The sequence below is a fragment of the Strigops habroptila genome (genome assembly GCF_004027225.2).
Source record: "Strigops habroptila isolate Jane chromosome 13 unlocalized genomic scaffold, bStrHab1.2.pri S16, whole genome shotgun sequence".
NCBI classification, from domain to species: Eukaryota; Metazoa; Chordata; class Aves; order Psittaciformes; family Psittacidae; genus Strigops; species Strigops habroptila.
In genome coordinates, this window is record NW_022651054.1 from 1,084,654 (window position 1) to 1,100,903 (window position 16,250).

The window sequence follows — 16,250 nt, forward strand, 5'->3', positions numbered from 1 at the left end:
ATAGGAAGCAGCCAGGTTGCTTTCAGCCCCATGGTCACTTGGCTCGGGGATCATTGCAGAAAGACTCTGCACTCAGGCCTCTGAGGACTAGACCTACTAGACAGCAGTTCTGCTGAGAAGGATCTGGGAGTATTGGTGGATGACAAGTTGACCATGAGCCGCAGTGTGCCCTTGCAGCCAGGAAGGCCAGTAGTATCCTGGGGTGTATTGGGAGGAGTGTGGCCAGCAGGTCAAGGAAGGTGATCCTCCTCCCTTTACTCGACCCTGATGTGGCCGCATCTGGAGCCCTGTGCCCAGCTCTGGGCTCCACATTACAAGACAGACAAGGAGCTACTGGAGAGTGTCCAGCAGAGGGCCACAAAGACGGTTATAGGTCTGGAGCATCTCTCTTGGGAGAACAGATTGCGGGAGCTGGGCCTGTTTAGTCTGGAGAAAAGAAGGCTGAGAGCGGATCTCGTTACTTCATATCAACATGTCAAACGTGGGTGTCAGGAGGATGGTGCCAGACTCTTTTCAGTGGTGGCCAGCAACAGGACAAGGAGCAATGGCCGTAAACTAAACCACAAGAAGTTTCACCTCAACATGAGGAAGCGCTTTCTGTTTGAGTGTGGCAGAGCACTGAACAGGCTGCCCAGGAGGGGCTGGAATCTCCCCCTCTGGAGACATTCAAACCCCACGTGGTTGCGTTGCTGTGCGACCTGCTGTGGGTGGCCCTGCCTTGGCGGGGGGTTGGACTGGGTGATCTCCAGAGGTCCCTTCCTACCCTGATGATTCTGTGATTTTGTGAGTGCAAGCAAAGCAGGGCTGACAGAGAGGCTGAAAAGAAGGGGCAGGAGGGAGGGGGAGAGCTAAAATATCGCCAGCCCTCTGCCGGGGAGACTAACAGCGCTTGCTGCTGCATTGCCACGGCCCTGCAGGCACAGGTCTGCGTGTGCACGGAGGAGGAGGAGAAACGCAAGCTCTGGGACTCGTTGCGCAAGAAGTGCCAGAAGGCAAGGGCGAAAGTGGCAACCCCGAAGGCTTGGAAAGAAAAGCGAGAGCAATGGGAGGTCCAGGTACTGGAGGCAATGAAAAATAATTAGGAAAAGAGCATTCTTCTCCTCCAGGGAGCCAAGGTGGGAAGGTTCCTAAGGCATAGGTGCATGGGGGCTGACTGTCCCGTGTGGGACTGTATCAGCTCAAGGCACCTTCCCTATTGCCCAGCGACATCTCTTATGCTCACCTCTCTGTCTGTGCAGGGTCCTGCATTCGTGGCATTCCCAAGTGGTGGAGAGACACCAGGAGAGGATGAGGAGAGCCCAGAGGACAAGCTGAGTCTTTGCCTTTCGGAGTACTCATCTCTGCAAAGGTGAGTGTGGACCAGCTCAGGACAGACCTGGGCCAGCTGGGGGCTGATGGCCCAGCTGTGGGTGGGAGAAGCAAATTCTAGAGCCACGGGTCTGGACAAGGATAACATCCTTTCCTTTCTCATGTCCCGGGTCAATCCCCGATGGCTGGTGCCTCTCTGCAGCCCCAAGCAAAATCAGCACTGTGGGGTTGAGTGGGACCATAGGTTGGGCACGACTGGGAGAGGGGAGAGGCAGGAGGGTCTCGGTCAAGATGTGACACTTTGCCCTTGTTGTGGTAGGAGACTTTCCCCATGGACCCACTGGGCTTTGCGAGGAGCAGCGACCTGCCTCCTCAAAAAGGTAGCAGGAACAGCCCATTTCTGTGGTGGTGGGGAGAGTCCCTCATGGAAGGATCTCCAACCATATCTGGTGTTTTCCCTTGCCCAGCACTGCCCTTTCTTCCTTTGACTTCCTGCAGCCCCTAGGCGAAGGGGTCTTCTGCTGACAGCTCATGGTGTGGAGAGCAGCAGGCTGGGATTGCATTTGAGGGACCATGGATCTGATCTCTCCAGACAGAATCGGATCCCACCGCATGTGTCCTGATTAGACCTGTAGTGCTGCTCTGCATCTCTCTCTGCACACGAGACTACAGAGCTTTGTATTCGATTCCTCGGCTCTAGGGAGCGGATGTGTTGCACAACGGTGAGTTCCATGAAAGCCTCTAAGGCACAGAGGCTCCCAAGATTGATGTCGAGCAAAAGCCTCTTCCAGGATCACAAGCAGCAGTGCCGGCCAGCGAGGATGTTACCAGCACTGCTTCCATCTGATCAAGAAGGACCTATACGCAAACCACTGTGTCTGACACTGTGGGTCTTGGTGGCTGTGAAATATGCACTCAGTGGTGGGTGAGCTTTGGTGGAGCAAGGAAAGGCCACTGCAGGACAGAGGAGTTTCAGTCCTATTCCAAGGGCAGGCCTCTCCCAAGGCTTTGCTATAGCATGTCGGCTGCAGCCCTGCTCTTGGTGGCCCATGCACCTTCTGGTCTGTGGCAGTGTGCCTGCCATGGCTGCAGAGCTCTGCTGTGGAGGGTGGAGATGAGAGGAGGGAGGAGGAGGAAGAGGAGAAGGAAGTGTAGTGCTGGGCAGCCAGGGCAACAGAGCTGCCAGGGAAGCAGCCGGGGGCTTGTACAGCCAAGGCACTGCAGGGCATGGAGGCCAGCTCTGTCAGAGGTGCACAGAGCAGTGCCACGGGGACAACGAAAGCCTAGGCAGGAACCGTGCCTGGGGAGAGGGAAGCTATGGGGGGCAGCTTTTCGGTTGGGTGCTTGGCTCTGCCAAAGCTTGCTCAGGTTCCTGAGCAGAGTTTTGTTCAACACTTCCTGGTTCGAAGGAGGGGGAGCTGAGGTGAGATGGGGACACTTCTGAAAACTCTCTCCAGACACCTGGGGGACATAATGCATGCCACTGGGGGCCTGAGAGCGGGCTGTGCAGGAGGAGGAAGGAAGCCCAAAACTGCTGGCTGTTGGGCACCCACACCCTGCCCAGGCTCTGTGGGGTGGTGGCAGCAATGCTTCCCGAGCCCAGGCAGGTTTAACAGCGCCGCGTGACATAGGGTCAGTCTGTTCATCCTCTGTGGACTATTTTTTCCTGAAAAGCCCTGATCTTGTGGAGCTCCATCTTGGCCTACATAGGAGATACTCTAATGGCATGGCTAAAGTGGGGACGGTGTCCAGACAGAGCTCTCATCTTCTGCAAACTGCAGAGAAACAGCATCACACCACTGCTACAAGTCCTTGGCACAGGCAGAACTGACTAAATCAACTGCAGGTGGGAAAGTCACAAAGAAAGGAAAAACCCATGGGGTAGGATTACGAGTGCAGAAGTCACAGCTTCCTCTCTCCAGTGAGAGGAGCAGCTTCATTTCATTTTCTTTCTTTTCCCCTCTTAAAGGACACAAAAGTCCTTCCAGTTGCTATGTCTGGAACAGAGGCACCAACAGAGACACCTCCCAAGGAAAGGCCCTGTGTTGAACCACCCTCGGGAAGGATAAAGTGTGTGTGAAGGGGGGCTGTAGAGTATGATGTTTACAAGGGGAAACCCTTCTCAAACCTATTTCTCCTCCATTTCTCCTGAACAGAGCACTTCCCTCTTTACCAACCAGGTGCACTTTGAAATATCAGAGCCTTTGCCATGCTCTGCCCCCAGTTTGGCACAGGTCTAGCCCACAGCACACACACACACACCCTCTTTGTCGTACAACAGTGGCTGCCGCAGGCTGAGTGGTCAGAAGGAGGTGAAGGTGGCAGAAGGTTCACACGGCCCTGGAGCTGTCTTTTGGTGACGCTTCCTTCCCGGGGAGCCAGGACTTAGTGAATGGGCTCTCCTTCAGAGATGGGTCATGTTAACACGAAGCCGAGCACACAGGAGAGGGTGTGAGTGCAATACCCAACACAGAAAGTGCCAGTGAGGGAGGTCAGGCTGTACCCCTCACTCCTGCTGATGGCATGTTGCTCTGGCTGCAGGGCCCATGCTCCTGCTGGATAGCATCACACCAGCAGCCCAGGGTACTTTTGGGACATCATTTCTGAGCTACTGTGTTTGGCCTGTCCTCACTGCAGCTCCTTGGAGCAGAGCCCAGCTTGCCCTAGGTTGCAGCTGAATGGGCGCATAAGGCACAGAAGCTGGGCTGGGCTGTTGGCCACTTCTGGGATCTTTCTTTTGGGACTAGCAGCAACTTTGCCTGCCAATTCCCAAAGACCCTTTTTATCTCTCCCCTACACCTGCTGGGCTCACTCAGCTGCTGGGGGTACTATGGGTCTGTAGCCAGAGGGCTGGGTGCCCCACAGGGGTGCAGGGGTCTCTGGGAGTGCCAAGACACCATGCTGCCTTTTCCTCAGTGTCCCCTTGCAGCTGATGTGAGCTGTGCTTCAAAACGTCCTGCAGGCTGGGAGCAGCAGCAGGAGTCCTGCAAGGGAGCAGCAGTGGTTGGTGGGGTTTGAGTAACAGTCACGTCCCAAGCAGAAGAGGTGCGCCTTGAAAATGGGTCAGGGGAAAAGACCGCGAAAAGCTGAGGCTGGGTGACCAAGAACGGAAAGGGCACAATGTTCTCCAGGAGTAGTGTATTGGCTCCTGAGGTTTCAGGCAGGTCCGCGTGCATAAAGGAAGAGTTCCTCTGGGACTTGACTGAGTGCCCACTCCTCAGATGCCTGCAGCAGCTGATGAGGGTGGATTACAAACTGCTCGTCCCAGTACATGAGCAATTTTGGATTAGGGTTAGCATTAGGGTTAGGGTTAGGTTTGGGGTTAGTGTTAGTGTTAGGGTTAGGGTTGGGGGTAGAGTTAGGTTTAGGTTTAGGGTAAGGGTAGGCTTATTAGGGTTAGTGTTAGGGGTTTGTTAGGGTTAGTCTTAATAGGGTTAGTGTTAGGTTATTCTTAGGGTTAGGGGAAAGTGTTAGGGGGTTTAGATTTAGGTTTAGACTTATGGTTTCGGTTAGGGGTTAGGGCTACGGTTAGGGGTTTGAGCAACAGTCATGTCCAGCGTGTACTTCTGACAGCCACCAGAAGGTCTCCAGCTCTCAAAAAGCAGGTCCTGCATTCGGAAGCCAAAATATGCATCAGCTCCCGAACTCCACCAGCTCAGCTTGGTTATCAGATGGGTCATTGCTCCTCCTTGAACTTCAGTTCTGAAATTAAGCTTCTTGACACCTAATAACCATGGGACAGTTGCTGGAAGCACTAAGCAGTGCATCGTACCCACTTACGGGTTGGTCTCACTGAACTAACCCAGAGCAGGCAGTGGAATCCACAAGTTCCATTTCATTTCTCACATCACAAGATGAGGAATGGGGAAGCAGGAAGAAACATGTGAACTAAGTAGTTTCCAGCAAGGCACTGTCTGTGAAGCACTTTTAATATAGTACGATTGTAATCATGAAATTAGCCTCCGTGACAGAAGTGTTTGGTGATTCTGCGTAAGTAGCAGCAATCCGGCCATTAGCAAGGCAGAATCCAAGCAGCCCTGGAGGTACCATGCTTTGAGTATTACTGTTGGGATGACCCAGAGCAGACTTTCTCTCTCTGCACTGGCCTTTCCAGCACATCTGTGCAGTCTTGCCCTGAAATTGCCACTGCTCGAAGCAGAGGCAAAGTGGAGGAAAACCAGTGAAATAGTAATAAGAAATAGTAATACTAATACTAACTGTTGTTCAACCACACAAGTACCCACACGCAGAGGGTGCTGGAAAGGGGCCCCCTGTGCCCTGGCCCAGAAATAAAACAAGGGCAAGGCAGATGTGAACACAGTCTGTTTATTTTAAGTAACAAAAAAAACAGGGGATGGGGAGCATCGGGGGTTGGGGGGGGGAGGGAGGAAATTGCATAGTAACAGTTAAACAATAAAACCACAAAACAACTACAGTATAACAACAAAAAAACTACAGCGTAACAACAAAAGAACAACAGTATAACAACTATATTAGAACAAACGTAGAACAAACGTAGAATAATAAAAATCTTCAAAAAATATCACAGCCGCCGACGTTTTCCTGCTGGTGGCCCAAAAGGCCACTTGGCATCGGAGCGGTCCTCCTCCTTGGGGAAGAACAAAAAACCAAACAGAACAGGTTTAGTCACATCCATGTACATCACATTTTAGAAGGAAGGAGATGCTGTAACAGCTTCAGTGTAAAAATAAAGTGTTATTTCATTAAAGAACATTGCAATATTTGTGTTTTTTCCTGTAATTCAGACTCCACCTGACACACACACTCACACAGCTCAGAGAGTTAAAGACCCAGCAGCGAAGCCCTCCTGAGGGTGGTGGGGACCCCGCAGGCGGGGGGGAGCAGCTCTCGGGTGAGCCCTGGCTCCGGCAGCCTCTGCCCCGCTCCCACTGAATGGCACCAGGGGAGACAGCACCGCAGCTCCTGGGAGCTGGTAAACCCCAAACACGTGGGGATGAGCCACAAATGAGAAATGATTTGGATTTGGGGAGGGGGAGGACCCCCATCCGCTCTGGACTCCGCTAGTGGCTCCAGAGCACCCCGACATGGGGAGGGGACACCAGCACAGAGAAGAAGGGAGGGGAGACTGCCAGGGCTGGAGCAAAAGTTTACAGCTTAGGAAACATGGCAAAATAAAGCCAGGCAGGAAATGCTGCAGAGATACACAGAGGTTCATCCAGCCTTGGCTGTGGAACTGTTCCAGGAGGAAGAGTTCAGTTCACCCCGTCCCACCCCGGGCGCTGCCACCCAGCACGGTTTCTTGCCGGCAGCAGGGACGGGCCTGGCCCCATCACTCCAGTCCCTCCTCGGGGCTGCTCTGGACCAGAGCCCCTGCAGCTGGGGGGCCAGCAGCACTGGCTGTTACTTATTGCGGGAATGCTTGATCCGTGCCTTTATCCGCTTATGAGTTCCCTCAATCCTGGATCTTGCTCGGGTCGAAGAGGCAGGGGTGGACGAACCTGGAAGCACAAAGGTTTGCTCAGGTCTCTGCAGCCACGCTCCGAGCTGGCACAGGGGTTACCACAGTCCCTGTCCCAGGTGGAACGGAAGGTTTTGCATCCCCAGAACCCAGCAGCTACCACCCGAGCCGGCTCCTACAGCACAGCCTGGCCCTTCCGCCATCCCCCAGCCCAAGGGGTCAACACGACCCATCAGCTCCTCCAGGCTGAAGCATAAACTCCCTCTCTACCAGAGGAAGCGCCGTCTCCTCCAAGGCCTGAGGGGCGCTGGCCACAGAAGGGCGCAGGAATTCCTGGAAAGCAACACACCACTGTGAGCCGGGGTCAGCAAAGGAGGAAGAGCCTGCCTTTAGGGAGCTGGCAGCACGCACAGGAACCGACGCATCCATTGCGTTCAGAGGGGACAAGGAGCAGCATTTCAGATTCCCCTCCACCACCCCCAGGGCTGGGGCCTGGGGCAGAGAGTGACGGAAGCACCTTCCCTTCGCACGGCAAGGCTCTGCACAGCCCGAGCACCAGCCCCTCAGGGCTGCTGAGCCTGGGAAGCTCAGCCAGGTCCGGCAGGAAAGCTGCTGCCTAGATCTAGCCCTGCTCTTCACCCCCGCAGAAGGCCCATCTGCCCTGACTCACCTCCCAGCACGGGCACGCTCCTGCTTCTGGGCTGGCTGGTGTGAGTAAGGCCGGTGGTGGTAAAAGCGGCCAGCCCAGAAATGACCGATGTTGTGGCTGCAAACGCTGCCTGTGTGCAGTTGGTGCCAGAGGAGCCCCGGGCGATGACTGTGCCCAGGGACATACCTTCCCCACTGGTGCTGGGGACCGCATCTGCTGGGAGGGAGCAAGAAATCAGGACCCGCAACTTGCCGTATGGGACTACCCCCTAGCAGAGCCTCCCAGCATGAACAGCTCACAGCTCCAGCCCTGGGGAACCTCCCCATCACCCTGGGCACTGCGGAGCATGAGGTCTCCCGCCCGAGCCTTCACAAGTCTCTAATAGCTTCAGACCCGAGAAGCTGCCAGGAGTTTCCTCAGCCTGCGCTACACAGAGACCTCACTGCCCTGCCAGCCCGGGCCCTGCCTTTCTCCTCCTTGCCGTGCCCTTTGCGTTCCCAGTCTGCCCTTACCAGACTTGGGCCTCAACAGCTGGTGAAAGCGCTGCAACGCTGCCTCCCTCTCCTTCTCTAGGATCGCCTCGGTGGAGGGGTAGCCCGGGATGAGCTCAGGGAACTGCCAAGAGAGAGCAGTAGCTTAGTTCCTTCTCAGGGAAGCCGGCAGAGCCGCTCTGAAGGAGGTGTAGAAGCAGGTCGGCACCAGAGCTGTGAAGCCCATGGTTCTGCCACAGCCACTGCGGAGCTCTGGTCCCCATTCGTTTTGGCCCCCAGCTTGGTGCTGAGGGCACAGCAGCCTTGCCCGGGCCAGTCGCTGCTCCGGCAGCGGGCAGCACAGTCACGCACAGCCCAGCACACACTGGGGCAGGGGAGAGCGTCACTTCCCACTCAGCCAAGGACGAGACCTCCTGCCCCAAGGCAGGCAGGTCAGCCTGCCCCCAGCCCTGCAGGAATTGCACTGAGCACATTCTATGCCCACAGGAGGCCAAAAAGAGGCTGTGAGACAGCGACGTACCTGCACCAGTGGGTGGGTCTCGCAAGGCACCAGCAGGCAGATGCTCCTCCTGCGCAGCCTTCTGTTCCCCGGCGACGGTGATGGGCTCGGGGACTGCCGCCGCTTCTCCTCAGGCCTCTTGACAGCTACGGGAGGAGACAAGTCAGGAGCAGCTCCCAGCAGAGGCATTCGTCCTGTACCAAGGGGATTGTCCCTTCTCACTCCTCTCTGGATGACCATCTTGGAGGGCAAAGCCAGAGACACCGCCTTAAGCCGAGGACAAGGCTGCGATGCCCTGGGGCAGCAGCTGGCCACAAGGGATCCGTGGGGAAGCTGTCACAAGAGCCTGCTGGGGCTCCACGGGCCAGCAGTCCCTTCCCACCTCCACAGACGGTCCTTGCATGCTGCCCACCAGAACCACAAACCACACAAACCGCCACACGTGGACCAGCACGTTCCTAGTTTCCAGGGGACACCTCAAGCTGATCCCACCTGCAGACCTGAGCTACCTGCTGTCCTGCTGCTGGCCCGCACCAGTGGCCCTTCCAAGCCCGGCACAGAGCTGGGCCCCATCTACACTCACCTTCCCTCCGTCTGCAACAGCCTTGTCCGCCGTTTCCGGGCATGCAGGTCCTTGGTCGCAAGCACCTCCTGCTCCCTGCGCAAGTGGGAGAGAGCCAGTTAGGGTCAGCTCCAGGCTTGGCCCCCTCCCCTGGGAGCAGGACGAGACCCAACACTCCAAGGACTCCCACAAGCAGCCCTGCTGTGTTTCTTTGCCATCTTTGCTAAACAGCTGAGCTCAGGTGAGCAACAGCCTTGAGTCACTGGCAGCAGCCTGACTGTGGCTCCAAGGCAGAGGAGCTGCTCCGCTCCCCTTCCCAGGGCCTGGCTCGGTGCAGCCTCAGGGCAGCAGCCGGGATCCCGGGTGGGAGCCGCTGCCTGGCTTGCACCCAGCCTGTCAGCAGGGCAGCAGCTCTGTTGCTTTTAGTCAGGACAAGCTCAGGTCCTTCTCTGAGCCAGGAGAGAGGAGAACAAGGGCCTGCGCGCCCAGGCGGGCGCTACATTACAGCCCTACTGGAGCTCCCATGAATTGCTTTCGAGGAGACAGCAAAAACCAGGCGCCATCTCTTTGCAGCGTTTCAGCAACCAGCCGGACCCAGGACATGCCAGTGCCACATGGCAATGTCACCGCTGCAGCAATCTGAGGCCTTCAAGCTCTAAGCCGGCCTGGGAGCAGGGCAGGCATGGTGCAGGTCAGCACTGCTGCCAGGACCGCAGTGGAACAAGGCAGCAGGGATGCTGACGGACACAACAACAGGGCTTCCCCACAGCTGGGTGACCCAGCAGCCATGCCTCAGGGGCCTGGAGTGGCCCGGCTCCCGTGTAGAGCAGAATCTGGGTAGCACTTCCCGTGCAGACCTGTGCTATTGCCATGTTGCACCTGCTCTGTGCTCAGTTTTCAGTGTGGATATCTGTCAGTGGACTGGTTTGGGCAAGATCACTCTATGGAATCTTGTAGGTCTGAGCTTTAGACCGCCCTGAAAGTGTAAATGTTCATATTTGCTTCTGCTGCCTACTGCCAGGTGCAAGGCATATCAGGTAGAACAGAGATCAGATATCCAGACCTTTTAAGAACACGAAGTATAGAAATCTCATGAAATAGGATTCCATAAAAATAACTGCTCTCCTGGGCAGGGGTGTTAGCAGTGCTTGTACAGGTTTAGAATACTAGTAAAGACTTCTTGATAGAAACCCTTTGTAAAGGCTTTCACATACAGGTTTTCTGTATGTGAAATGTTAGTTAAGGAAACCTATTTCCATGCAGTCATTGCCACACCTGGTAGGTCAAGCTGGCTGGTTGTTTTTTAGGCAGCTCGCGCTTGGTGCTGATCTAAAAGGTGATGCTGTCAGGAGTCACTTAGAGAAATGTCTTAAAACAAGTCTGAATAACAATGTAGCTCAAATTAGGGTGTGCAAACCCGTTATTCATATTATATACAAGAGAAAAAACAAGCTGGAAGTGTCCTCAACTTGCACAATGACTTATGTGTACGATGAGGAAAGCTTCTGCTGAACTCCTCAGCTGTTAACATCTCCCCATGGCATAGTGTTGCGATAGAGACTTTCTAGTGGATTTCCTAGAATCGTGTTCTATTCTTGTATGTAAAGCATCCTAGAGCTCTTAGTTCTGTTCAGAGTGCTGTTTCATGACTGGTGTGCACATGACTGCTCAGAAGACACTTGGATGGAATGTTCTTGTAGCTTTAGTCATAAAGTTGACAAGTTAATTAACTTTCCTGCTGTCCATGCTACACTTGACTACATTAATATGACTGGCACTTAGGATGACACTTGACTTGCCGAATCCTAGCAGCTGTATACGGTAGACATCGTAAGTTCTGTAGGCTCCTTTGTAGGTGAGAGTGTGATTCATCTGACTTATTTTTGACATTGCTTTGGGATGAGATGATCGTAGTCACAGAAATTACTTATCCTGATAAGGTCTCCATTGAATGCTGCTGAGGGTGACAGTCTCAAATACAGGCAGATGTGTGTGCCCACCAAACACTTGTCTGACCCCTAAGAGTGGAAACATGCATCAGGCACTGAGGAGAAAATGAAGGTGGCATTTCTGTTACAGTGGGTGTGATAGATGAATGTGGCACTGGATGCTTCCTGGTGAGATACCTGCTTCCTTTTAGATGTGGGCTTAAGAATCGGAGTTCTTCCAATCCTTTTAACTATGCCAGTTTTTCCCTTCCTCATATTATCCCCAGAATTCAGACATTGCTGGGAATGGTAGTGGGGTTTTTTTAACAGACCTGTTGAACTTCCACTTTAGCTTGGGTGATGTAACTGTGCTGGATTGTGGTGTGATGGGATACACAGCATGCTTCAAGCAGGCTAGCCAAGGAAGGCCCTTCAGGAAACAGTTTCTCTCAATTTCTACCAAAATTACATGACCAATACTAATTTGAATATACATTCTAAACTCACTGCTGAGAAGCTTAATTCTGGCAGCCTAACTCTTTCAAAGCTTTAAACAATATTACAGAATTCAAAAGTTTTCATCAGTATGTTTTCTATTTCCAGTGTTTTATGGAAGCAGATTTGGACAGGATAGTAACTGGAACGCCACCTCCAACTTGAGAGAGAAACAGGTCCAGTGTGCTCTGCGCTTAAGTTACTGGGTTCAGGCATTTACTTACTGGCAAGCAAATGGGGAGGGAGCGGGGAAGGACCTTTCTTCTGTGTATGGAAAGTGTGGGCTGTTGGAAAAGGACTGCTTTGAGTATGTGTAAACAGAAGGCTTTTATGGCATGAAGAGTGCTGCAGAAAGCAAATGTCTCAAAATAGGTCATCCCCATTCTTGCTTGTCTTTCTGACTCCGGGTAAAATGGTGCATGGGAACAGATCCTGGTCTAGGTAAACTGGGTTACCAGGTCAAATCAGTAGCTGGGTATCTGTGGTCTGTGAGAGAGAGCTGGCTTTGAGACCTTTATGTTGAAATCAGTGTCTAAAGGAGCATTGACAATGCCTATCGGTGACCGCCGCTGTGAGCTTAAGGGACTGTAAGAAGCAAGACAGTACCAAAGACCTTGCAAGCTTCTGGTTAGGGTGTTAACAGTCAGTTTTCAACTAAATAGCTAACCTGAGCTTTCAGTCGTCTGTCTTCAGGTATGCCACAACTCACGTGAACGTGGAGCTACAGAACTTACACAATCAAGAAACTCTATTTTTAGTTCATGCCTAGAATAATGTGACACCTTACTAAGTTAAAGAATCCCAGCCTCTAGTCAAGTTTCTCTGGTAGCAACCACCTTAATCCACAGACCTCCAGCAGCAGTTTTAGGAGCTTCTGCCTCTCCCCTTTGGGCAAGTGCTGCAGTCCTCTTGTTTGCAGAGCTGAACTGTGGCCCTGGCTAGGGACTTGATTGGGAGTAAAACCAAAAATCAAACAAGAAACCCCCAACCACGTCCTCCATCCTTCCAAAACCTGCTTCACCATGCAAATCCTTGGAAAGGGTGTGCAGGTGTAGCTGAGGAGATGGCAAACAAAGTGTGTTGATGCAGCAGTACACAAAGCTGTGTAGCACTGCACTGATGTAACTTCTGATAGCAACTTGCCAGGTAATGCTAACTATTCAACCCTCCCTAGAAATCCTCTGCAGTGAGAGGAGAATCACATCTGTAGAAGTCTGTAGTGCTGCCGTTATCAATGGGGTGAGCATGGAGCACTGGAAATAAGTTGCCAGGCTACAGTGAAGAGTCTGATCTAAAGCTGCTACTGAACTGGTTGGTAGAATCTCTTCTTGAGGCAGGTTTGTCTTCACTGCTTCAGTCTCACTCCAAAATAATTAACAGTGTCCTTCTGAGGCTAAAGCTGTTCTGTTCTAATTGGTACCTTATTTGTCACTGCCAAGGTGGCTATCAGGATTGTGTGCATATCTTGTGCTCTGTTTTGTCTGAACTTTTTGGATGAGCTTGTGGAGCAAGCCAGAACATGATGGAAGTAGATAATATGGAGAGCTCTGGGAATACATCTGTACAGGGATATCATGTTACTTTATCATTATCTCAGCTCTAATCTAGAATCAGAGACTTAGAGCTGGGTGTGCAGGCAGAAAGGGAAATCTTGGGAATCATTACTGACCTCAGTTAAGTAACATAACTATGTGGAAGTCACAGCTTGGGGCATGGAGGAGAAGAGTCTGGAATGAGGGATTCCAGTTTATGCAGTTGTTAAAAGCTCCTGGATAAGTGCTGAGACCCTCATAAGGCAACCATGAAAAAACCAAGCAAATGTAAAGCTCTGCTTCAGTCTGCTGCTTCTGGAAACTGTGTGTGAGCTGGCTAGCTGATTTCTCCAGAAGCCTTAGCTGGGGCTTGGGCTGTCTGGTCTCTGGTTTTGTGCTGGACTCGTTCCACTGGCTGCACAAAACTCAACTACTGTGTCAACTTACTGAAGAGGCTGCTATTAAAAATAACGCAGAAGCTTATATTTTTGCAAGCTTTGTACTGTAATGTAGCTTAAAATACACTGAAGTGTTCCTTTGCAGTGGCTGGGTGGGTGAAACGTCAAGCTGAAAAGTTGAGATGCCGTACATAGCTGCTCCATGCGGCCATGGGGCTCTTTCTGCTTAGTCATTTTTGTTGACGCTGTTTTGCTTTTGGATTGGTGAAAGTCTCTTGGCTTACATAAAGGCAGTGAGTGTGGGAACATCAGTAGCTTGGTGTAAACTAAACACTGAAACTGGAAGCACAGTTTATGGTACTGCCTTGGCTCAAGTTTAAGGCAGCGGTAACTTAGTTCTGCTTTAGTAAGAGCTAAACCGCTGAAGGAGCGCTGTGTTGTGTTGGCAGCTCCTGTAGGAGGGTAGGTATTGGACATGAAAGGCTGTTTGAGACTTCAACAACTTTGCTAGATTATGGGCCTTTATTCTTCCTCACCTCCTAAATCAGGTAATGGTTCAGGACTGGGATTAAAGGACCTGAATGTCTAATTTATAAGCAGCCAGAGGATTCTGTTCCCAGTAAGTTGGTGCTTGGCAGCTGCCCAGGTTTGCACTGCTTTGGCTGTCAGCCTCTGCCTGAGCTGCGGAGGGCTCTACCTGAAACTGCTGCTAGACTGAATGCGAGATTGTTGTTGTTCTCTGGGAATAAAAATCTCTATTGCATTAAACTGTCAGAAACACAGAAAATAATTTGCAAATGCTAAGCCTTAGAGTGTAATATACAATAGTAGCAAGTAAATTGCACTTAATTAGGCATGGGCAGGGTGGAAATGTGTTAATGTACTCACTTCCATTTAAAAAGTACAGCATATCTTTAGCTAAAGAAGAAATGTCAAAGAAAATCAGGGTTGAAGAAGTAAGTGGAGGGATCCAGTTCTTTCTAGGTGTCTGACTTCTCTGCTTTTCCTAGGATTTGTAGGCTTTGTAGAGGATCTGCACCAAGAGCTTGTTGCACCTCTCCCTGCCTGGAGGAGGGAATTGAATCCTTTGCTTTATGAAGCATACCCATCATTTGTGTGTTTGCTTGGGAAATGTCCTGTTCAGGCTGTGAGTAGTTAACTGCTGTGGTTGGTGGGACGTGACAGGCGCAGAGAACACTTGCCTGGTGTTCTTGAGCGCAGTGTCAGTGTGCCAGAGGCTCCCTTGGTGCTGGGCAGCAGACCTCAGAGGCTGAGCACAGTGCCACGGGGGCAGCCCTCTTCAGCTGGGATTTTAGTGTATGGATTTCACTGCTATGTGAAGAGATAGGTAAGAGAGAGGCGATGCTACTAGTTAACTTCTCTGATACGCAGCATTGGTTATATCCAGGGGAAAAGCTCAAACTCAAACAAACCCTAGGCTTCAGTGTTTACAAGTTTTAATGAGTAGCAGCTTTTAGCCATCCATGGTAAAGCAGCCAAGGATGATGTTTTTCATGTCCCAGTGCAAAACGTCCCTGAGATTTCCTTTTTTGTTTGCCAGCTAGCCATTAGCTGATGTTAAGTTTAGCATAAATCATCTGGATGGAAAGCTCATTTTAACTTGCCTGTAGTAATTCTGCACGCCTCTAGTGAAGAAGGTGCCTGAGCTCACATCCCTTGTTTTACCTCAAGTGAAAGTATTTGTGCAAGCAGTAGCTATTTGAACTATGCTTAAGCATTGCTACTGTGGAAGGAAAGTGAGAACCTTCTACAAGGCAGAGACTGATGCCAGCCTCCTGTAAAAGTATTAACATCATAGATTGCTTTATAGGTAACAGCCACTAAGCAGATTTCCACAGCTGCTGTAAGGGAAGATTTTTGTCAATGGCTGTCCCTTTCATACAGTTTACAGATTGTCTGCATTACAAGAGTTGGCATCCAGCAATCTTATTCCTTCTCACAAGATCTCTTGCAGTGTAGTGCTGCAAGATCTTAGGTAGGAGTCAGAGTGTAAGAGCTGGCTTTCAGTGGGAACAAATACATAAGAAATGGTTCAAAGGACTTGAGATAAAAAAAGTTATTTGGAGGCTGAAACAGGTGTAAAAGGAAATTGAAATAGCACGGATCGAGAAACAGAGAAGAAAATGGTGTATATTGGACTCAAAAATAGTGTGGTATATTTAGACAGGGAGAAGTATGCTGATTTTTTTTTTTTTTTTTTTTTGAGTCTTAACTTCTGATAGGCTTTTTACATTCTTATCACTGGGAAGTGATAACTGGGAAACAATAAGGAAGCTAAACGTGACCAGCTTCAGTTAGCACAGGACTCTGCATAAACCCTTTTCTCCCTGTAGAATACAGAAATGAGGGAACTTGTGTTTTGGAGGCTTAAATTCAAGTTTGAAAGTATTAAGGTGAGATACTCAAATCTAATATCCGCACTCTTCTGGTTGACTTCTGTAGTAATGCTGGATATTCTGTATTACAATGCTAATAAATAGCTAGAAGGATGTCTGAAGTGTCCTGAACAGAGAGAGCTTTTTTGCACAATTAATACAGTATTTTAATCCTGCATGAAAAAGGAGGTTGATTCAATTACTAATGTAGTGTAACTTTTCATATGTGGTGCTGGAGGAATGTCTGTAGTAGGGAGGTAGTAAGGGACTGGTGAGGTCCTTGCCCCATGTGAGACACTTGACTGGTCTCTCTGCTCCTTTCACCTGAAACTAAACAGAACTGTTACTCAAGCTCATGCAGCTGTTTCCACAATGTTTCATAGATGCCAGAGGGTGAAAACTGGTCTACTTAGTGAGGTGTGGCCATGCTGTAGTTCTTGGTTTTGAAGCTTGCATCTCGCTTAAAGAGCCTGCGATACTGCCTTTTGCCTCAGGCATTGTCTTGAGAAAGCATGATTTGGTTCAATACCAAAGGCTTTGTCCTGCAGCTTG

At 51.1% G+C, this 16,250-nt stretch overlaps 1 long non-coding RNA gene across 2 annotated transcripts; it reads left to right on the forward strand.

Annotated features, from left to right (window-relative positions):
• Positions 1-771: 771 nt before the first annotated feature.
• On the forward strand, positions 772-2,293 carry LOC115602025. Of its 2 annotated transcripts, none has more exons than XR_003989565.1 (3): positions 772-1,055; positions 1,239-1,348; positions 2,009-2,293. It is a non-coding gene; the product is annotated as an uncharacterized LOC115602025 (long non-coding RNA). The 2 variants fall into 2 exon arrangements; XR_003989566.1 differs by lacking the exon at positions 2,009-2,293 and adding an exon at positions 1,628-1,718.
• The last annotated feature ends 13,957 nt before the right edge of the window (positions 2,294-16,250 follow it).